The sequence below is a fragment of the Aotus nancymaae genome, unplaced genomic scaffold (assembly GCF_030222135.1).
Source record: "Aotus nancymaae isolate 86718 unplaced genomic scaffold, 86718_ANA_hifiasm-v0.15.2.pri h1tg000115l, whole genome shotgun sequence".
Lineage (NCBI taxonomy): Eukaryota > Metazoa > Chordata > Mammalia > Primates > Aotidae > Aotus > Aotus nancymaae.
Genome location: NW_026988530.1, coordinates 5423307 through 5446769, shown reverse-complemented (window position 1 = coordinate 5446769; position 23463 = coordinate 5423307). Strand labels below are relative to the sequence as shown.

The 23463-nt window shown below is 40.7% G+C and overlaps 1 non-coding gene and 1 pseudogene across 1 annotated transcript; one reads left to right on the top strand and one right to left on the bottom strand.

Moving 5' to 3' along the window:
* Positions 1-21544, top strand: part of LOC105718858 (large ribosomal subunit protein eL27-like) — a 61275-nt pseudogene extending 39731 nt beyond the window's left edge.
* On the bottom strand, positions 7142-7247 carry LOC135272591 (U6 spliceosomal RNA). Its single transcript, XR_010340612.1, has one exon. It is a non-coding gene; the product is annotated as a U6 spliceosomal RNA (small nuclear RNA).
* Positions 21545-23463: the final 1919 nt, after the last annotated feature.

Below are 23463 nucleotides of genomic sequence, written 5' to 3'. Positions count from 1 at the left end.
GACAGAGACTGTGTTGGCTGTTCACCAAACCTGGTTCCTCTTTTTCCTGGACACCTACGTGGTTTCCAAGGAACAGTTCCAATTAGAAGTGGCCATGAGGCTGAGTCCTGATCCGTGGAATGTGTGCAGCAGTGATGTATACACTTCTGGTTCTGTCTTCCTATGAGCCTCCCAGGAATGATTATCCACGTGCTTTCTTTCCTCTTCTTCCAGATTAATGCAAATAAGTTTAAGGCCTTTGGAAACCGTTGAAAATTGCAGAGTCACAAGATGGAAGGAACCTGGGTCCCAAAACATTACTACTTGAAAGAACATTTCCAACGAGTCAGGAATACTTATTTAAATGATCCAAGAATACTTTTTTTGTGTTAAAGATTTTTGGGCCTGTAATCCCAGTACGTTGGGATGCCACTGTGGAAGGATCAGTTGAGTCCAGGGGTTTAAGACCAGCATGGACATCATAGGCAGACTCTGTCTCTACAAAAAATTAAAAAACTAGCCGGGTACAGTGGAGGACACCTGTGATCCCAGCTACTTGGGAGGCTGAGGTGGGGATCACTTGGGCCTGGGAGGTCAAGGCTGTAGTAAGCCTTGATTGCACCATTGCACTCCAGCCTGGGCAACAGAGAGAAATCTGGTTTCAAAAATAAAAAAAAAGATTTTTTGATATATATGCATTATACACATGTATGTATTACATATACAATACAAAATATATATTGTTATATAATTTCAAAAATTATTATAAATATGCAATTGCAAAAATACAGAAAGCTGTATTTAGACATATAAAAGTTTTCTTATTTGGAACAAATAGGTGGAGACATGTCCTCCCCTCCTGCTGCAATAGCTAACGGTGGCTAGATAATCCTTGTCCCTTCTCTCTGGCAGAAGCACAGGCCTGACTCAGCTAATCAGATGTTCCTGCCAGATACTTGAGGAAGTGACGTGCTTAATGATTCTTACTTCTTTGTTTTGAACAAGGACACAAGACACCATCTTCGTGGAAATGATTTTCCTCTTAGATTGGCACATGGATGCTACTTTTACAGCTCTAAATCCAACTAGTCCACTTGTGAACATCTCTAGGTGAAGCTTCAGAGAAGTCCTTCTGACATGTCAACTGTATTTCTGCAAAAATATTGTGATATTTCTGTCAAAATTGGTTTTATGGTGTGTTTAAGCAAGCTCAGTTTCTCTCTATTTTCACTGCGTGGCAAATGATAAGCCCTACAGCTTTCTTTTCTTTTGTTTTTCACACACAATGACTTAGGGCAGTGGTTTGCAGCATGCTTACCATAAAGAATTTCATTTCTAACTTTTTCCCTCTACAGAATCTGTGTGGATTGAAAGAGTTTTAATTTACTAAAGCCTTTACAAAGTAGTAATACCTTTGCTTTTCCATATTTTGTTACTTCTTTCCTATTCCTCACTGTGGAATATGTAGGCTAATTCTAGGGGAGTCAGTACAGCTTTGACATGGGTTAGTGTGAATTTGAAATTTTGGCAGGCATGGCAAATTTGAATTTTGTTGGACATTTGGAATTGCCAGTCCTGGCTCAATCAGTTTACTTTAATAACATTTATTTTGACAGATAGTGTGTTAAGTGCTATGGACACAGAAATTTTTGGTAAGCTAGGCTTTTCTCTCCAAGAAGTCATAATCTGGGAGGGGAGATATATACATTAAAAAACATATCCAATATGGTATGGCAGTGTTGAGCTCAGGTGAACGTAAGAGGAGAGGGCTTCCTACTCATTTCCTAGGGCTGCTGTATCACATCACTAATAAACCAAGTAGCAGAAATGTATGAACTCATAGTTCTGGAGACTAAAGTTCAAAATCAAGGTGTCAACAGGGCCACATTCACCCTGAAATCTCTAGGGAAGCATCCTTCCTTCCATCTTCTAGCCTCTGGTAGCTGCTGGCAATCTCCGGCATTCCTTGGCCTGTAGATGCATCTCTCTGGTCTCCACCTTCATCTTCATATGGCTTTCTCTTTCGTGTGTGTGTCCAAATTTCCCCTTCCTTTTAAGGACACCAGTCATACTGAATTTAGTACCCACCCTAATCCACTATGAGCTCATCTTAACTTGATTCTGTCTGAAAGTACTTATTTCCAAATAAGGTCACCTTCACAGTTTCCAGGTAGACATGAACCTGGGGGTTGGGGAGAACTACTCAAAGCAGTATAGGCATTGAGCCCAGATGGAGGCAAGTCAGAAAGATGAACAAAGGATATTTCCTAGAAAAGAAGATGGTAGCTGAGCTGCATCTTGAAGGATAAATGAAAGTTAAAAGAGAAATTAAGATAGTTCGTCATCTAAATATGTGTGATACATGTAAAGGAGGCTAAAAATGCCTTCTCCACACAAAATTTATTGTGTCACTTATTTTAGTTAAGAGTAGGTTCAGTCTCAAACATTTACTTTGTCTTTTTCCTGTGGCAAAGTCTCCGTCACTGCTCTAATCCGGGCAATCCTACTATAGTCTCAGCTGTGAAATATTTACAGTTCATGTGCTAAATATATATCGCATTAACACTTCCTGGTGCAAAAATCTCTCTGTAATCCCAGCCCTTCTGTCCTAGTTCTAACTGTGAACGTGGAACACCTGTAGACCTCTTATTTTTATCTAATTTTGGGTCTGGGACTCTTTTTGCTCATAAAGAAGTATAAAGGATCACTGTATTAGGATCAGAACTGACTTCATTTATCCAGTCAAGTAATTCATTAATTCCATAAACTTTTTGAGTATTAACTATGTGTAAACCACTGTGCTAGGTGTGAGACAATTAAGAAGATGAATATAATATAAGTCTTGTCCTCAAAAAGTCTGTAGTCCAACCTGGGTGCAGTGGCTCACACCTGTTATCCCAGTACTTTGGGAGGCTGAAGCAGGAGGATCACTTGAGTTCAGGAGTTCAAAGCTGCAGTAAGCTATGATCATGCCACTGCACTCCAGCCTGAGCAACACAGCAAGACCCTGTCTCTAAATAAAGTCTGCAGTCTAATAAGGGAAAGAAAAACAAGTAACACACATGATAGACCATAAAATCCGTAGCAAAGGAGACCATGTTGACCTTGTTTACGGCTCTATCCCACACATAGTTCAACTTCTGGCTCACAATAATTACTCAAGAAATAGTTACTGAATTGAATAAAAATGTTTAAACATTCTTGGGCAGGAAGAAATATTTCAGATCTTAAATTCCCTGACAGCTGCACTCTGAGAACTTGCCTGTTTAGATCTCTAAAATGTACTTAATTTTTCAGGCCTTTGATTCATTCTCAGCTTTGAAGTTTAATATTTAACCTTGTTGGGATCTCTGCTGCCTTGCCTTATTTCTGCTAGAAAGAAGATCCTCATCTATATCTTAGGGTTGGAGTGAAGACGTGCAACTTCCTAGGAGCAACCATGTCTCTGATGTGCCTCTTAGAGCTTCCTGCTATTGGCTTGAGTGAGAGTCACTGTTGGGGCAAATGACAATCTGGATCACATGATAGAACACATGATGCAGGACCTTTCTCTTTTCTTCAAACTACTACAACTGCTTCCCATATAGTTTTCATCTTGTGGAACTCCCGAGATATCTGAAGTCATCACCTAATGTTCAAACGTAGTGTTCTGAGGAGTCCTGTAGGGCAGATGGGGTAGGAATGTGAAGAGGATGTTTCCACGTTTTTCTGCCCATTTGTCTTAGTCTGTTTTCTGACGCTATAATAGAACACCACAGACTGAGCAATTTGTAAAGAATAGAAGTTTACTTGGCTCATAGTTCTGGAGGCTGGAAAATCCAATATCGAAGGGCTGTGTCTGGTGAGGGGCTTCTTGCTGTGTCATATCATGGTGGAAGGGCAAGTGAGCACATGGAACAAAGAGAAATGGAGTCTGGACTTTATCCGTTGATCAGGAGCCCACCCCTGAGGTAATTAACACACTGGCATTAATCTATTCATGAGTTCAGGATCTTCACAACCTAACCACCTCTTAAGGGCCTTATCACCCAATACTTTTACATAGGCTAATTTTAACATGAGTTTTAGAGGAGACATTCAAGCTATAGGACCATTCAGTATTTATCTTTCAGTGCAATGCTTGGGGTGTAATAGTGCACATTTAAAGTACAAGGTTAGGAAAGTGTCTAAAAGTGGTAGTTTTGAGGATAACAAAAAGTAGACACAGATTCCTTTCTAGTTAACTCAGGGATTTTCTATTCTCTTTAATGCAAATCCTCCTGACTGGAGCAAGGCTTCTAGTTTTACCTCCTACCATGAATGGTTTTCAGATCTTATAAGATCTGTGTAAGACATTCTAATAGGTGGGAAGGAGACAAAAATACCACAGAATAGAAAGGAAGTGATACGGGACTTGTATCAACAAAGCTGGACAGCAAAGATAAAATCTGTACATTTTTATCTAGAATGAGCCTTTGTATTATGCAATGATGAAGGTTAAAGAAGACATAAGAAAGCCTGGGGGAAAACGGCCTGTGATATTGTAATAGAGCAGAAAGATGCCAGGCTAGCCCTTTGCATGCTGCTCACCTGCCTGTCAATAGAAAACACTAAACACAAGGAAGCTAAGTCAAAACAGACCGGCATTCTGTATACGTGTCCCATGAAATGTTTTAGTGGAGAACTTGTTTGCTTTGAAAATATTTTTGCTTTGCCTTTATTGATCACTTTTTCTTCTGAGTTCTTTTTTTTTTTTTTTTAAGAGAAGGGGTCTTGCTATGTTCCCCAGGCCAGTCTTGAACTGAAAATATTTTTGCCTTGTTTTTATTGATCACTTTTTCTTGAATTCTTTTTTTTTTTTTTAAGAGAAGGGGTCTTGTTATGTTTCCCAGGTTGCTCTTGAACTCCTGAGCTCAAACAATCCTCCACTTCAGCCTTCTGAATACCTGGGACTATAGGAACTCCTCTGCATTTTTACAGCACTTGCAATCTTTGAGACATAATTTATATGTTCAGGACTGTGTCATATATACTGTTAGCTTTATCTCATCATTTCAAGGTCAAAGAGCTTGGGGGGTGTGTGTGTGTGTGTGTGTATGTGTGTGTGTGTGTGTGTGTTTTGAGATGGAGTTTTGCTCTCGTCACCCAGACTGCGGCGCAATGATGCAGTCTTGGCTCACTGCAACATCAGTCTCCTGGGTTCAAGTGATTCTCCTGTCTAAGCCTCCTGAGTAGCTGGGATTACAGGTGCCCGCCACCATGGCTGGCTAATTTTTGTTGTTTTTTGTAGAGACAGGATTTCATCAGACTGTTAGCCAGGCTGGTCTCAAACTCCTGACCTCAAGTGATCCACCCACCTTGGCCTCCCAAAGTGCTGGGATTATAGGTGTGAGCCGCTGCGCCCAGCCTAGAGCTTGTTTTTTTTAGAACCACTCTATCTTGTAGTGATCATTGTGGTTACTTGTCATCATCTATTCTTCCCCAAATAATTCTGTATACTAACATTCAGCAAACATTTTCTGTAAAGGACATAGTGCATATTTAGGCTTTGCAGGCACATGGTCTCTGTTACAACCACTGTACTGTGTAGTTGTATGAGACAGCAGCGATAGACAATATAAAAATGAATATGGCTGTGTTACAATAAAACTTTATTTACAAAAATAGGCTGTGGGCCAGCTTTGGCCTTTGTTTGCAGTTTTCTGATTTCTGGTTTCAATCAATGCTAGTCATACCATTTCCCTCAACAGTGATTTGGTCAAAATGACATGTGCATGTGACCTAATCCTGGGTCAAGGAAGCATGAAGAAAATCTGGTGGGGATCTCCGGGAAAGGTTTTCTTAATTCTAAAGAGGCACAGTTAGAGCCTGTCCCTCATTTTCCTCTAGATCTTGTTGTAGGAGCAGGCACTGTGCCACCTACCTGAGGCAGGAGCAGGGGCTGAGAGAATCGCCAAGAAGAAAGAGACCCTGACCTACGTAACCTGGAGCCCACTCTGTTCTGGTCTCCAAACTATGGAAATTAATAAATGTCCTTCTATGTGAGACATTTAGTCTTTTTTTTCCTTCCAAGAAAGCATAATAATTGATACCATTGTATTCCTGAAGGAAGATGTTAAAATGATATCACAATGATGGAAGTTGACTTTGGCTTCTCTGTGGGGAAAAGTAATATGCTTTGAATTATATTTCTGATAAAGAATACAGACATGGCATTTTTTTTTATCATTTAACTGAAATGATTAAAAAATGCTGTGTCAAATCAGCTATATTTATATAAAGTTTTTTATAGTACATATAAACTGATGAATTAGAGCAATATAATTAGCTACTCCAAACTCAAATTAATATATATATATATATACACACACACACACACACACACACATATATGTATACACACACATATATAATGTTAAGGCCTAATCTTATATCTTCATAATTTCTACATTGTTTTTATGGAAGAAAATACAGAAAATACTCATGTAAGTCACTGAATCCATTAGGATTTTTAGGGGACATTTTCACAAGACTCTTTAAGGACACTTTTAAGAAGATTTGGGTTCACATGATAAGTTCTTGAGACATCATTCAGGCCACCTTTCCCTTTTTAATGAAGACACTTCCAGGTACATTTATTTATTCATTTTTTTACACTACAAAAATCATAAAGGATCAGATGATACAGAAGTATAAAGTAATGGTTCCCTTTTCATGTCCCTGAGGATGCTAATATTCATTTATTTTCTTTATGATGACCTTGTTGCCAACATAAGCATTGAGTTTCAGAAAGTTTATGAGGTCAAAACCATTTTTGTAATCACACTAAGAGATTATGTATTTGCCTCTTTCATTTGGTTGATGTTTACATTGATGGTGCAAAAGCAACGCTGGTTAACACTGCTGGCATCTTAGCATGAAACAACGCAGTGGTGCCTAATTCTACTAATAGTTATTGCATTCTTTGATGCCATGCACTCATGGGAGCGCAAAGCCAATTTTAACGAATAATGGCCTTGAAAGCATCAATAAAATTATTACTTTTATTAAGTCTCAGCCTTGAAAAAAAATATATATGTATTTTGGTTTTGGAGGAGGAGTTGGGGGTAGGTTTCCCAGTTAGGCAAGTTACCTCACTCATCACAGGTCAGTTTCCATACCCATAAACATTAGAAGAGGAAAGCAAAATATGGAACTCTGCACAGATTTGCATATCATCTTGTGCAGGGGTCCTGCTGAGCTTGTCTGTGTCATTCCAATTTTAGTATGAGTGCTGCTGAAGCAAGCACAGTGTGCATGTTTTTAATATTCTGTGACACAAAATGAGAAGCACATATGAAGTACTTCTGCTGTGTACCAAGTCATGACAGTTGTCAGAAGGATAAGAATTTTTGTAGTTATTTGTGTTATGAGCTTAATAAACCTCATTTTTTTTATAGAATGCCATCTTTACTTGAAAGAATGACTGATGGACTATGGTTATTTGGATTGAATTTTGGCAGGTATTTTCTCTAAAATGAACCACGTGAGACAGTCACTTCAAGGAATGTTGCCAGTGATAAAATCTTGAGTTTACAAGTGAAAATATGAGTTTTAGAAAATTTTTATCTGCCACTGTGAGCTTCACAGCTTCTGTCTTAGGCGACTCAGGCTGCCATAACAAATTGCCATAGGTCAGGTGTCTTAATAGCAAACATTTATTTCTCATGGTGCTGGAGGCTGGAAGTCCATGATCAGGGTATTAACATGGCCGGGTTTTTGATGAGGGCTCTCTTCCTGATTATAGACAGTCACCTTGTTGTTTTGTCCTCACATGGTGAAAAGAGGGCTAGCTAGTTTTCTGATCTCTTCCTGTAATGGCACTAATCCCACTTATGAGAGTTTCACCTCGTGACCTAACCATCTCCCAAAGACTCCACCTCCGAATACCATCACACTAGGATTAGAATTTGAACATATGAATTTTAGGGAGACACAAGCATTCAGTGCATTGTAGCTTCCCAATACTTAGAGACATTTCAGATGAGATCAGTGGTATTGTTATTAATAATGGCGATTGTAATATATCAACATTTGTGCAAGATGGATTGATGGATTTTAATGAAACAGGAACACAAAGTTCACGGATCTGTTTTTAGATACCGCATTGTAAATAAGACGTAAGAAACTACCATTTATCAAATTGTGTTGCATATCAAAGAAGAATAGCATTAATTATCTGCACAAGACAATCAGGATCTGGCTGGGAACGGTGGCTTATGTAATCCTAGCACTTTGGGAGGCCGAGGCAGGTGGATCACTTGAGGTCAGGAGTTGCAGACCAGCCTGGCCAACATGGTGAAAATACAAAATTAGACAGGCGTGGTGGCACGTGCCTGTAATCCTAGCTACTCAGGAGGTTGAGGCAGGAGAATCACTTGAACCCGGGAGACAGGAGGTTGCCATGAGCTGAGACTGTGCCACTGCATTTCAGCCTGGGCAACAAGAGTAAAACTCTGTCTCAATAAAAAAGAAAAAAAATAAGACAATCAGGATAGTGGGTCACCCTATCCTACAGTGACCCAACTTACAATAATGCAACTTCTCTTCATTTTAGTTTGCTCTGGCTTCTCTAGCCAAGCCTATAAACCCAAGGCCAACCCGAGCTGGAATGAGGCATCTGCTGGCCTGATCCGCCCTGCTCTTTAGCATCTTTGTGCTACAGACAAACAAACCAGAGCAAAGGGATTAACTGCACAGAGACAACGCTCCGATCCTGTCCCAGGAAAGCCTTAGGATCCTAGCTTACCCATTCTCTCCTGTTGAAGAAGGATTGCTTTTCAGTTTAAGTCATTACTTCTGTTTTGCTCTAGTACTTACAGAAAGAGAACTGACAAGCCCGAAATGACCCTTCTGCGAACACGGTTTTGTGCCAGGATTTGAAATACCGGAAAAGTTGTGTCCCTAGAAAAGTAACTCTAGCCTTAACATCAGCAAAATGAGGATTTATTTTTATTTTTATTTATTTTTGCATTCAGAGAGGAACGACGATGTCATCCATGTCCTTACACACATCTTAATTTGTGGAGTTTTTCTTACTTAACTCTCTTAATTGGATGAAAGTATGCAGCTGATGATTTATGGATCTCTAGTTGTGCCAGGCATCATTTTAAATATGCACAGCTGCTCTGCAGTAGTTTAACTTGGCAGATGGTATTAAACCATTGAGTTGTGTCATTTATTTGTATATGCATACAATAGTCTCCTTGTACAGGTTCTTCCAAAATCTCCACAGGAATGGTTTAGGACCATGCATTTAAGGAGTCTCAGAGAGTATTCTTTTGGAAGATTTTCAGTTTCCAAAATAAAGAACGAGATAGCATTTTGTGATGTTGATAAGTTCCCAAGGGAATCACAGAGACAGGCTGAAGTGGAGAGGTTAACAGAGTGAGAGGTCTCCAGTGTACATTTGGGAACTCCAATTTCTGTGGTCATTTAGGCAATGTAGGACGTGTTACTGCTGACAACACTCTCACTTTCACTATAACACATCTCAGGGAAGCAACTGAAAGAGGCGGGTGATCTAATACAAGTTGTTGCAGGCATAAATAACTTGAGAAGCTCTGTTGACAATAAAAGTCTGGCATTCACAGTAGTGAACAATGTTATCTTCAAATTCAAAGGACCCTGAGATTTGTCACTGTCATCCTTTGTGTTCAAGGATGATACTGTTGACACTGCAGCTATCCTTGTATGCAAGTGTGACTGAAAATACCCAAATGTGACTGAAGATAAGGCCTTTCTGTAGAGCATACATGATAAATCTTTTTTTGGTTTGTATCTCTTAGCCTCCCAGGGCATAGCTGGCCTTGTCACAAAGTCATCGTGTCTCTGTCTGCAGCAGACCCTGCTGCTCTGGCACTGGCGTCTTGGCTCTTGCATTCCAAAAACTTTGCTTGGTTTGCTTGAATGCCTTGCTCCTGAATTTTTATGAAGATTACATCTCCTACCTGGTTTGCTTACTATCTCCCATGCCAAAGCTAGCCAGGCAAGTGCCACACCTCCTTCCCATGCTGTGGCTTCTGTGAGAATTACACTGAGGTGCGCTGTGTTTCTCAATAGCTTCGTTCACTGGTGATTTTATTCTGCCATTTGACATTTCTGAGTGTTCTCAACTGGAAAGATCTTAGGTGCTGAGAGAATTCCCCTTGCACGCCCCTTCTCAGTTTTGCCTGTCCTAGAATAGGAAAAGCAGAAGAAATGGTTTTAGCTGAAAAATACCTCTTCTGTAAGTGGAAGAGTAAGACATTACACAGTGTGTTGAAAACAAACAAACAAGCAAGCAAACAAACAAACAAACAGCTTAAATGAATTAAAACTGTTGGGCTGGGCCCAGTGACTCACACCTGTAATCCCAGAACTTTGGGAGGCTGAGGCAGGTGGATCATGAGGTCAGGAGATCAAGACCAGCCTGACCAACATGCTGAAACCCCATCTCTACCAAAAATACAAAAATTAGCCAGGTGTGGTGGCACGTGTCTGTAGTCTCAGCTACTCAGGAAGCTGAGGCAGGAGAATCACTTGAACCTGGGAGGTGGAAGTTGCAGTGAGCCAAGATCATGCCGCTGTACTCCAGCCTGGGTGACAGAGCAAGACTTTGCCTCAAAAAATAAATAAATAAATAAAATAAAATAAAAAATAAAATAAAACAAAAACTGTTTAAACTGATTAAAAAATTGTTTCATCCATATTAGTCCATTTCCACTCTGCTATAAAGCCATATCTGAGACTGAGTGATTTATAAAGGAAAGAGGTTTAAGTGACTCACAGTTCTGCATAGCTGGGGAGGCCTCAGGAAACTTACAATCATAGTGGAAAGTGAAGGGGAAGCAGGCACTTATTCACAAGGCGGCAGGAAAGAAAGAAAGTGCAGGGGGAAATGCCACTTACAAAACCATCAGATCTCATGAGAACTTGCTCACTATCATAAGAAAACCATGAGAAGATCCGCCCCCGTGATCCAATCACCTCCCACCAGGTCCCTCCCTTGACAGGTGGGGATTACAATTCTAGATGAGATTTGGGTGGGGCCACAGAGCCAAGCCATATCAAGCCTGTACTCCAGAGTTTTTTTTTAGGGCTGAAAAATCCCAAAAGGGTCATCTGTGGAGTCTGATTCTGGGTGTTCCTGAGCCATTGCAAATATCTTAGAGAGCCTTTCTGTGCTAGTGGCTCAGATGACTTGTGTTGAGCAGCAATTAGATGAGAGCAGGGGGAAGCACTGGGATCTCATGCTGATAACAAGCACTACTGGAAGTTGATTACTTTGGCTCTTTGGCTTTTTACATGTGAGTTCAGGGTGGGAATTATGAAGGATATTGACAGGGTTCCTTGACTGTGTCTTAGCCTTAAAACTTCCTGCAGGAGGAACTGTAGATTCTCTCACCCTCTCAGATAGGGAAACCCAAAATACCTTCCTAGCAATTTATCCTCTGAGTAAATTGCCTTATCAGCTCTTCTTTGAGAAGACCCTCAACTGAGGGTAGTTCCACGCACAACAAAGTTGTGATGAGGATAGCTGAGACATAAGAGAGATGAAAAGCAAGACCCCGCCTGGGTCACTGGGACTCCCTAGAGGGGAAAGGCCCGACCCAGGGCACCCACGAGCAGCAAAGGGATACTAGGAAAGAAAACCCCACCAGGAGAGAGGAGGGACCTGAAAGTAAAAGGAAGGAGGAGCTAACATTGCCCATATCACAATTTTTGCCTTGCTTTGGTTTGAGGTTATCCAAGATAACCTCGAGGTGGAGATTACAGTGTCCCATCTGCCTTAAGTTTTGAAGTTGTTTCTCCAAGGAATGTCTCTGAGTCAGCTCTTTCCTTTGTCCTCCAAGGATGCTAGAAATCAGGCACAGATTCCTTAAGATTCAATGTATATATCAACAGCCTCTGATCTCCTAGTTATCCTGGTTTTTTGAGAAGAACGAAGAGGAAAGGGAATAAGAGTAAGCCAGCATCTAGTATGAGAAATGCTTTGTTTTTCCCGAAATGTGGGTGAGGAAACTGAAGTTTAGTTATTGGACCAGGAACACATAAGAACTAAGTAGCAAAGCTGAAATTGAAACTGACACCCATCTGCTGAGGTGAGCAGCTCCACAAGTTAGCTCCATTCAGAAAGCTGCCTGAATTTTATTTCTCAGTTCTGTCACAGAACTTTAGGGTTATTTTCAAAAGTTCTGATTTTGCCAAGAAGATAGCACGTTCTCCTCATAAAGTTCAAGAGACCACTGACTAAAGAAAGGGCCTCAACTCTATCTCTGATGCCCTATTAAAATAGCAAGGAGTAGTATTGCTACAGTGGAACCATTTTATTTTACTTATTTTTAATTTTTTAATTTTTTTTTGAGACAGAGTCTCACTTTCTTGCCCAGGCTGAAGTGCACTGGCATGATCTCAGCTCACTGTAATCTCCACCTTCCAGGTTCAAGCGATTCTTGTGGTTTTAAATACCATCTCTGCCCATTGGCTTTTTTAAAAGGTACCATGTGAAATTTGCTTATTTGGTTTGTTGAGTCAAAGTAATGCCCTTAACCTCCACTATATGTGTTGAAGAAGAGGTCAGAAGGCAATAGTCACTCTGAGATAGCTATGGGAAGAAGATATTTATTTTTGAGATGGAGTCTCACTCTGTTACCCAGGCTAGAGTGCTGTGGTGCAGTCTCGGCTCACTGAAACCTCTGCCTCCGGGTTCAAGCGATTCTCATGCCTCAGCCTCCCAAGTACCTGGGATTATAGGCACCTGCCACCATACCTGGCTAATTTTTTGTATTGATGGTAGAGATGGGATTTCACCACGTTGGCCACCCTGGTCTCGAACTCCTGACCTCAGGTGACCCGCTCATCTCAGCCTCTGAAAGCACTGAGATTATGGGCATAAGCCGCCTCACCTGGTCGCAAGGAGATATTAATAAGTTTGGGTTGATAGGCCTCCAAGAGTTTACTGATTTTAAGGATACCATCCCTCTAAAATTAACATATGCCCAATAGGTTGTTCCATTTAGTTTCCTTCCTTTTCCATTGAATTTCTAAGTGTTGGGAGTCACATATTCATGACATGAGACATAATGAGGCCCTTTCCACTTTACAAAGCTCTTCCTCATTAACTGTGCCATGAAATCTCAAGGAAGCCCAGGGAGAGAGTCAAAGCCTGAGTTATCATTCCGAGTCTATCAGGTGAAGAAACAGCGACAAGAAAAGCACATGGTCTCCTGAAGGTTCCATAATTAGTAAATGGGAGAGCTAGGACTAGAATCCAGACCTCTAGTGCTATTAGCATTGTCTGTAGTACAAAAAGCGTTTATTAAGAATCACACTTGGCCCAGCATGGTGGCACATGCTTGTAATCCCAGCACTTTGGGAGGCCGAGGCAGGTGGATCACCTGAAGTCAGGAGCTAGAGACCATGGTGAAACCCTGTCTTTACAAAAAATACAAAAAATTAGCTGGGCGTGGTGGCACCTGCCTGTAATCCCAGTTAGTCGGGAGACTGAGGCAGGAGAATCGCTTGAACCCGGGAGGCAGAGGTTGCAGTGAGCTGAGATTGTGCCATTGCACTCCAGCCTGGGTGACAATAGCAAGATTCCACCTCAAGAAAAAAAAAATCACACTTTTGTTTAGAGTAGCCTGATGAGCAGCAATGGCCATTTGAAGCTGAAATCTCAGACAGTAGAGCTGAAGGGGTTTGAATACCTCTTGCCTGAGCTTGGAGTTGGTCCTAAGGATTTAAATCATGACTGAACATATAACTGGGGTACAAGAAAAGGACACCAAGGTTGGAAGCTAGGTCCAGCCTGATTTTTGGCAGTGCTGGTGTGCTGTAGTTTAAATGTGTGTGTCTCTACAAAATGCTTACATTGGAACTTAATATCCAACTTTAGTCGTTCATACTAATAGTATTAGAGGTCTTTTGGGAAATTATTTAGTCAGGAGTGTTTCATTATCATAAATATGATTAGTGACCTTATAAAAGAAGCTTCAGAGAGCTGCCTGGTCCTTTTTTCCTTCCATTTCTTCCACCACGTGATGACATAGCATTCCTCCTCTCTGGAGGATGCAGCAACAAGGCACCATTCTGGAAGCAGAGAGCAGCCCTCACCAGACGCTGAATTTGTGGGCACCTTGGTCTTGGACTGTGAGAAATAAATTTCTATGATATATAAATTGCTCAGTATTAAGTATTTTGTTATAGCTGCACAAATGGACTGAAACATGGTAGAACTCAATGCTCTAAAGCATTTTCCAAATACCTGTAAAACATTTTTTGTCATAATAAGACTTTGTGTTAAAAAGGTCGAAAAATATCTGGAAAAGCCATTCTTCATTGTGTTGATACAAATATTCTTAAGACACATGATGCACGTGTAAGTTTGAATCACTCGTAACATAGAATTTAATCCAATGATTTAAAACGGGTTTTCTCTTGGACTCCATGGTCACACATGTGGATTGATAGTAGTCCTCACTTTTTAATGTTTTTAAGTATCAAAAAGACATAAGATGGCATCTCTCTAAGGAAATGCATTTGATGATACACTCTATTCTCAATGAATATTGGGTCTGTGTATTAGTTAGGAGTAAGTTCACTATATACAGACAATCCAAAATAACAGGGGTTAAAAGACAATTGAAGTGTATTTTTTCTCACGTAAAAGAGGTTAGGAGATAGTCTGTTAAAGGCTGTCATGGTGGCTTCGTGATATCAGAGGCTCACGCTCTCCATCTTGTTCCTCCACTATGCAAGGATTCTATTTTCAAATTTGCCTCATGGTCCAACATGGTTGCCAGAGTGCCAACAATTAAATCCATATCCCAGGCAATAAAAAGGAAAAGGGGGCAAGAAGAAGGAAATGCTCTCACTTCCACTTATATCTTATTAGCTAGAACCCAGTAATATAAACTATAACACAGGCTGAAGAATATACATTTGACTCTTAAACAATGTAAGCATTAGGGGGATTAAACCCCCATGCAGTCAAAAATCAGCATATAACCTGACTCTCCCAAAACCCACTTGTTGACTGGAAGCTTTACTGATAACAAAAATGTTTGATTAACACATACTTCATATGCTATATGTATTATGTACTGTATTCTTACAGTAAAATAAGCTAGAAAAAAGAAAATGTTATTAAGAAAATCATAAGGAGGCCGGGGGTAGTGGTTCACGCCTATAATCCCAGCACTTTGGAAGGTCAAGGTGGGTGTATTACTTGAGGTCAGGAGTTAGAAACCCGGCTGGCTGACATGGTGAAGCCTCATCTCTACCAAAAAAAATACAAAAATTAGCCAGGTGTGGTGGCAGGCACCCGTGGCCCAGCTACTGAAGAGGTTGGAACCCAGGAGGTGGAGTTTACAGTGAACCGAGATGGCACCACTGCACTCCAGCCTGGGTGACAGAGTGAGACTCCATCTCACAAAAAAAAATAAAGGAAGAAAATCATAAGGAAATGTGTTTACTATTCATTGAATGGAAGTGGATTATCAGAGAGGTCTTCATCCTTGTTATCATCATGTTGAGTGAGCTGAGGGGGAGGAGGAGCAAGAGGAGGATGAGAGGGGTTAATCTTACTGTTTCAGGGGTGGCAGAGACAGAAGAAAATCCACATATAAGTGGACCCATGTAGTACAAACTTGGGTTGTTCAAGGGCCAACTGCACTTTTGCTAGCCATAATGCACTCAGCTAAAAAAAAAAAATCAGTGTTATTTTACTAAGGAAAAATGCAGAATTAGTATTTAGAGGCAATTAGGCATCTCTGCCACAGTTCGGCTCGCAGACCCATTTCCTGGATTTTGTTCCCTGTGTCCCTCACATTCACTCCTTTCCTACTCTGTCTTGCACAAGTGTATTTTTTTTTAAAGACCCAATTGCTCAAAAGCCAGGGCCATGCAGAGCAGAAAGGATGAGTATGGATCGAAACTGAGTCAAACTCGAGAGTTTGTTGCTATGATGATTTTTGTCTTATTATCAGTATCATTTGTATAATCATCAATAAAACTTATTGTGTACTTCAAATACATAAGGAAAATATCAGAAATGTTAAGAAATACAATACAGGTTTCTGTGTCTAATCTCTGACTTTCTCATTTAATGAAGCTGAACTATGGAAAGATAATGTCAGGAACTATGAGAGGTTGGTGATTTTACCCTACAGTGTCATGGATGCTGGCAGAAGACACAGGACCCTGGGCCACACATAAAGGCCTTTGTTATAGCCATAGCAATAGTCACAGTGCCAACTTTTTCTTGTGCCAGTTCCCCAGGCCCCAATTCCCACTGGGTGACTCAGATGGCCACTTGACACCAACACATGAAGTAGGTTGCATTATAAGAGAGAAACCTGGAGCCTAAGGAACACATGTCTTAATGGGCAGCAGGCATGCCTGCCCTTTTCTTCAGAGACAGACGTAGTTTTCATATTTTAAGGCTATCCCCTATATAAATATCCTCATATAGTCCAGAATAGATGCAGTCAGTATCTCTGCCGCAAGAGGTGCAGAGACATGGGAAACCCGCGGACATAAGGCAGTGCAATCATGCATCACTTAATGACAGATGTTGTGAGAAATGTGTCATTAAGTGATTGTGTTATTGTGCGAACATCATAGAATGTACTTACACAAACCTAGATGGTAAAGTCTACCACACACCTAGGCTATATGGTATAGCCTATTGCTCCTAGGCCACAAACCTTTCAGTGTGTTACTGTGCTGAATACTCCCGGCAACTGCAACACATAGTATTAGTCTATCTAAACATATCTAAACATAGAAAAGGTACATTAAAGAATATGGTGTAATAATCTTATGAGACCACTGTCATATATGCAGTCTGTTGTTGACTAAAACATTATACAGTGCATGACTACGTACACCAAGTGCTACACAACTACCAGAAACACTAAATATGATGAGCATTCCTCTTCTAAGTTAAGAGTGAGCTGTCAGGCGCTGTGGCTCACACTGTGCCTAAGTAATCCCAGCACTTTGGAAGGCCAAGGCAGGTGGATCACCAGAGGTCAGGAGTTCGGGATCAGCCTGGCCAACATGGCGAAACCCTGTCTCTACTAAAAATACAAAAAAATTAGCTGGGCGTGGTTGCATGTACCTGTAGTCCCAGCTACACAGGAGGTTGAGGCAGAAGAATCACTTGAACCCAGGAAGCAGAGGTTGCAGTGAGCTGAGATCGCACCATTGCACTCTAGCCTGGGTAACAGAGCGAGACTCCATCTCAAAAAAAAAAAAAAAAAAATGTGAGCACTGGAAGCTGTGCAATCTGGGAAAGCAGCTGGACTTTGAAGGGAAGGTAGAACCTGGGCCAGGGAAGACGGAGATCGCTTTTACTTATGCGAGTAGGTGTGAAGACAGACATATGGTGATGTATTTGAAAACCTACAAAAGACAAGCTTAGTGGAAGGGAAAGTCCATTTAGGAAAGCTGAGGGAGGTTGGGATTGGTCTCTGGAGGATCTGGAGAGACTTCCTTACTGTAACGAGGAGGAATAGTAGCAGTACTAACGGGCAACATGGCGGAGAATGGGCCGTAGTGGAGGCGGTTAGGGGCAAGGCAAGGAGACGAAGGAAAGGTATTGTAGTGGTCTGAGCATGAAGTGTGGAATAACTGAATTTTTTCCACATGGGATATATACCTACATTTACTCAATTTTATTTTCTTCACTAAAGAGTACCAAGGCAAACTTGGTAGGTAATTTTGTATGTTTGAGGATTGATTTATAGTATCATTAATAACTCTATTACCTTAAGTGGCACTTCATAGCTTTTCTCATCCAAGAGGGTGTCATCCACATGTGTGTACAGCTGGATTCTCAAGTTCATTTTGTGATCGGGGGCACTTCCCTGAAGGTGTTAGGCATCAGGTCTAGAGAAGCTATGGGCATAACTTTCTGGCCAGGTTAAGGGAGAGCTTTGGTGTGGGGCAGACTGGTAGAAATTACACCCATTGCACATAGAAGACCAGTTATACTACCAGGTTCAATGTGGTAAAGCTAATATAAAGGATACATCCTCAAGGAAACCTAGGGTACTCACAAGCAAATGGCTTAAACAGAGGAGCCCTTGATAAAGTAAGTGCTAAATAACTATTTCCTTAACCTTAGGATTGGAGATTGGAATTCTGTGTTCTATAGTGGTTTCTTATTATTCTTATGTAGTAGTCTCGGCTCCTTGGTTGTAAGAAATGTGGACAAGTCTCACACCTGTCTCCAAAAATGAATGAAGTGACACCTTAAATATTCCCCAGGCTTGCATCACCCTCTGGGGACCTCCCATAATCCTGGGTCCTCAGCAGTTCTATGGTGAGGCCACTAGATCACCATCGAAGGCTTTCGAAGACCACCATTTAAGCAAACCCCTAAATATTTTTAACAGACCCGAGGCTGACAAGAGTCAAACTTTATATATTAAAGGGGTATTGAAAACACAGCTATTTCCAATAATTCATTATGCACATGCTCATAAACACATTATACTTGTCACAGAACATATACCTGCAGTGTACTTTCCAGCTGGGACTAAATAACACTTACCTAATGAGAAGGCTGGTGTTGTTTTTTGATGTCAAGTACCCCAAGGTTTCAGCAGTGAAGGGCCGTCACAGTTGGTAGTCTTTTTAATGGGAAGTCCCCTGGCCATTGGCTGCCTATGGTATGTCAGTCACAGGTTGGGAACCACTGCACTTGGTTCAGGAGCAATTTCCCCATGGCCTTACTCAGATCCATCATTAGACAGTTCCCTGAAAGTGAGCCTGGAAGTTTGCATAGTGGCCAGTGTAAGCCTTCAGGGAGAATTGGAGTGAATATTGCAGACTCATGTCAAGAAAAGCAATTATCTGTCACAAGTGAAGAAAGCAGTCAAAGTGCCAGTGTACTGAAGAAAAGTGACCGTGCCCAAAGCATTGTCTTTGCAATACCACACATTATAAAGGAATATATATATTTAGAGTGTACAGAGGAGAGATACATTCAGAATAGGTTAGTAAGGCGACCCAAACTATGTCACATTGGGAGCCGTAGAAGGAACAGGATGCATGTGGAAACACCTGGGAGGCCATGCTAGTTGCCCTCAAATATTTTGAGGGTTGTCAAGAGGAAGATTTCCCCAGGAGCAGAGTAGGCAGATATCAACAAAAAAGAATGGAAATCACACACATACACACACACACACACATGCGTGCGCACATGCGCACACACACACACATTTATAAGAGAGGGGGTCAAGGGGAATCCGTTCTAATAGCACTTTTCAGGAATGGAACAGATGTCTTGAGAGATACTGACTTATCTGTCACTGGAGACATTCAAGCCTTGACAACACAACCACGTTGAAAGAATATTGCAATGGAACTCAAGCAGCTGATCGTGGAACTAAGTGACTTTAATTTTCAACCCTAGAACTGTGATTCTATGTACAGAGAACTTGAATCTTAAGTAGAGTATCCTTGTGAAACCCCTACAACTTGGATTGAAACTATGTACTGAATTAAAATCAGTATGGTAGTAAGTTTCTCTGTAATGATCAGTATATTTTAACATTCAGTTGTGGATAATTATGTAAGCTGATTTTGTATCAGTGAATCTGAAGGTCTGATTTGGTCTTAAAAAATTATACTACACCCAAGCCTGCTTCTAGAAAGTTACCTTTTCTGTTTGTAGCATTTGATTTAGTTGTCTGTCATCACCTAGAACACACATGCATACACATACAAATGCTGCTATAATGAGCATTTTAGGTTACTTTATCACTTTTTTAAACCTCAAACTTTTTGTTATATAAGGTCCATCTATTTGTAAACATCTCTTGTTGAAAATCACCAATGTTGCAGGTAGAAACACTGTATTTCCAGCACTGTTAAGGCAAATCTGTGTATATCAAACTGCTGATAATATGCACAAAAATTAGGTAGAAATTAGAGAAAACCACTGTAAAGTTGACCAAAAAAAGTAGAAAGAGTAGGAAAAGTTGCTCTGCTCCAAAGAGATAGAATTGAAAGGGTTTTTGCTTGGTGTCCTAGAAGGTAGCTTCCCTTCCTTGTGCTTCATCAAGGTAGAGGAGATGAGAGGAGCAGGTAGCAGAGTCCCTGTCTCTTGGGACTCTCAGCTAGCCTAGAGACTGGTTTACTGTCCTTGTTTGCCTTATGGTCAACAGTTGGCTTTGCATCTCAGAGGAGCTATGAAAGGGCTCAGAAAGGTTCTGCATTCCTTCTCCACATCAAAGGCCAGAAAGAGATAGAAGAGAATTAGGAGCAAATACGTTTGTTTCCTTGCCACCCAAAGTAGCATCAAAAAATGCTGAAGGCCGGGGTGGCCTGAGCTCCTCCATGACCCATGGTGCTTAACAAAACATCTGCAGAGAAAAGTGTACCAGGGTAGAGGGGACTCTTCCACAAAGTATAGACACACCCTGCACAAGCACTGAGGAATGAAGTATTTAGGAGTCTTGTGGGAAAACTCAACAAATTCTGAAGACAGAAAGGCACACAGTAAATGGTATTCTGTTAGGGTGCTGATAATGCTGATGACACTCAGAAGCAAAGAAAAAGAGAATGCTCTCACATTTCAGAAGATTCATGGAATAGAGCCAATTCCTTGTGTTTTTTTGTTGTTCTAAAAAGAAAATCTTTTTTTCATCTCTGTTTTCAATATAGAGACAAAGAATTGGGTAACCATCTTTATCAATTAAAAGCATAATTGATCCCTGCAGCCTGGCTGTTGTGCAGACAATCTCCTACTCGCTTCCCTGAGAGGTGACCATCCTCCCAGATGTGGGCTAGCAAACTGGCACTCAGTGACTGTGAAATTACCTTGAAACCAGTGCCTAGGTATTCTTTCCTTACACCACTTTCAACTTAGGTTTGATCTATGAGACCTTGACAATTTTAGTACTTTTGGCATATCTGCATGCTTAAAAAACGTAACCATAGGAAGTGTCCTTCTCTCCTTTTTGCTGTAGGCCTGAGTGGTTGCTGCCGAAATGGGCAAGTTCATGAAGACTGGGAAGGTGGTGCTTGTTTTGGCTGGACGCTACTCTGGATGCAAAGCAATCGTCGTGAAGAACATTGATGATGGCACCTCAGATCGCCCCTACAGCCATGCTCTGGTGGCTGGAATTGACCACTATCCCTGCAAAGTAACAGCTGCCATGGGCAAGAAGAAGACTGCCAATAGGTCAAAGATCAAGTCTTTTGTGAAAGTTTATAACTACAATCGCCTAATGCCCACAAGGTACTCTGTGGAATCCCCTTGGACAACACTGTCATCAGTAAGGATGTCTTCAGAGATCCTGCTCTGAAATGCAAGGCCGGACGAGAGGCTGAGGTCAAGTTTGAAGAGCGATACAAGACAGGCAAGGGCAAGTGGTTCTTCCAGAAGCTGCGCTTTTAGATGCTTTGTTTTGGTCATTAGAAAAAAAAAAAGGTAACCATAATCTTACCGCCAGCTAAGGAGTGTGTGACAGTCATACGTACACTACCTGGAGAGCTTGATTCATAGGTGCCGCTCATCCTGTATTGGTGTCCTGTTGTCCCTTCCCCCCAGCCCCTGCACCCCACCCCAGCATCCTCCCCATTTCTCCCTGAAGCAATCATAGTGTTTTCTTGTTCCCTGAGAGCATTCTATTGGTATGAGGACTGTCTATGTCTTCAAGTACAGGAAGAACTGTGGGTTTCTCTGGATTCTAGGGGCATCCATAGGGCATGAGGCCAAAGTGCTCAGAAACAGAGCTTTGCTGGGCTATGAATGGAATGCCCTCTGAGTTCCCCTGAAAGGAGGACGAGAAGTTCTAGATCCCTAACTGCCTTCAGGGTACCCAGGACTGACTGAGATGATCCAAGCTCAGAAATTGAATGCTCACCCATAGGGCCATAGGGGCCTGAGGCAAAACAGGGTGAGTCCAGCCATCCTCATAATGTCTGAGGAGAACTTAGGAGCATAAAAATTAGTCCAGTCAGTGATTTTGAAAGCAAAAATCAGATTAATAATGACTAATTGTTTAGTCCTGCAGTTGCTCTACAGAAATATAATGCAAATCATATACGTAATTTTAAATGTTCTAGTAATCACATCAAAAATAATAAAAAGAAACAGATGAAGTTAATTTTAATATTATATTTTATTTAACCCAACATATCTAAAATATTATTACTTCCTTCCAGACAAGTAAAAGCTGAGGGAATTTGTTGCCACTAGACTGACCTTACAGGAAATGCACAAAGGACTTCTGCATCTGGAAGTGAAAAGACAGTAATGACCATCATGAAAACACACACAAGTATTAAGCTCACTAGTGAAGCATGTACACAAAGGTGAAAGAGAAAAGGATAAAAACTGATCACTACTGAAAATCATCACATCACTATGATAAATAGTAAGAGAGGAAGAAAGGAACAAAGGATATATAAAACGACCAGGTAACAATTAACAAAATAAGAGGAGTAACTCATTATCAATAATACCTTGAATATAAACAGCTTAAATTCCCCACTTAAAAGATATAGACTGGCTGAATGGATTAAGAGAATAAAAACATGACCCAACTACTTATTGCCCACAAGAAACTCACTTCGCTTGTAAAGACACACATAGACCAAAAGTGAATGAATGGAAAAGATTTTGCACAGACAGAAACAAAAAATAAGCAGGAGTGCCATACTTACATCACATAAAATAGACTTTATAGGCAAGGACTATTAAAAGAGGCAAAGGTTATTATGTAATGATAAAAGGATCAATTCAGCAAAAGGGTACAACAATTGTAAATAAATACGCACTCAACACAGGAACACACAGATTCATAAAGTAAATATTATTAGATCTAAAGGGAGATATAGACTCCAATACAATAATAGTTAGGCACTTTAGCACCCTATTCTCAATTGCACTGATCATCTAGAAAGAAAATCAGCAAAGCAACATTGTGTTTCAGTTGTATTTCAAATGCACCCAACAGACATTTACAGAACACTTCATCCAACAGCTGCAGAATGTGCATTCTTTTCATCAGCACATGAAACATTTTCCAGGATAGACCATATGTTAGGCCACAAAACAAGTCTTAATGTATTTTAAATAATCAAAATCATATCAAGTTTCTTTTCTGAGTACAGTGGAATAAAACTAGAAATCACTAACAAGAGGAACTCTTGAAACTGAACAAATACATGAAAAGTAAATAACATGCTCCTTAATAAACAATGGATCAAGAAAGAAATTAAAAAGAACATTTAAAAGCTTCTTGAAATGAATGAAAATGAAAACACAACATACCCAAATTTATGAGTTACAGCGAAAGCCAGTCTAAGAAGGAAGTTTATAGAAATAAACACCTACTTCATAAAAGTAAGGAGATTTCAAATAAACAGCCTAATGTGGGAGGTAAAAAGTTTATCTCAAGGAGGTAGAAAGTAGGATGATGATTACCAGAGGCTGGGAAGGGGGTTAGGAGGTCGGAAAGAGGT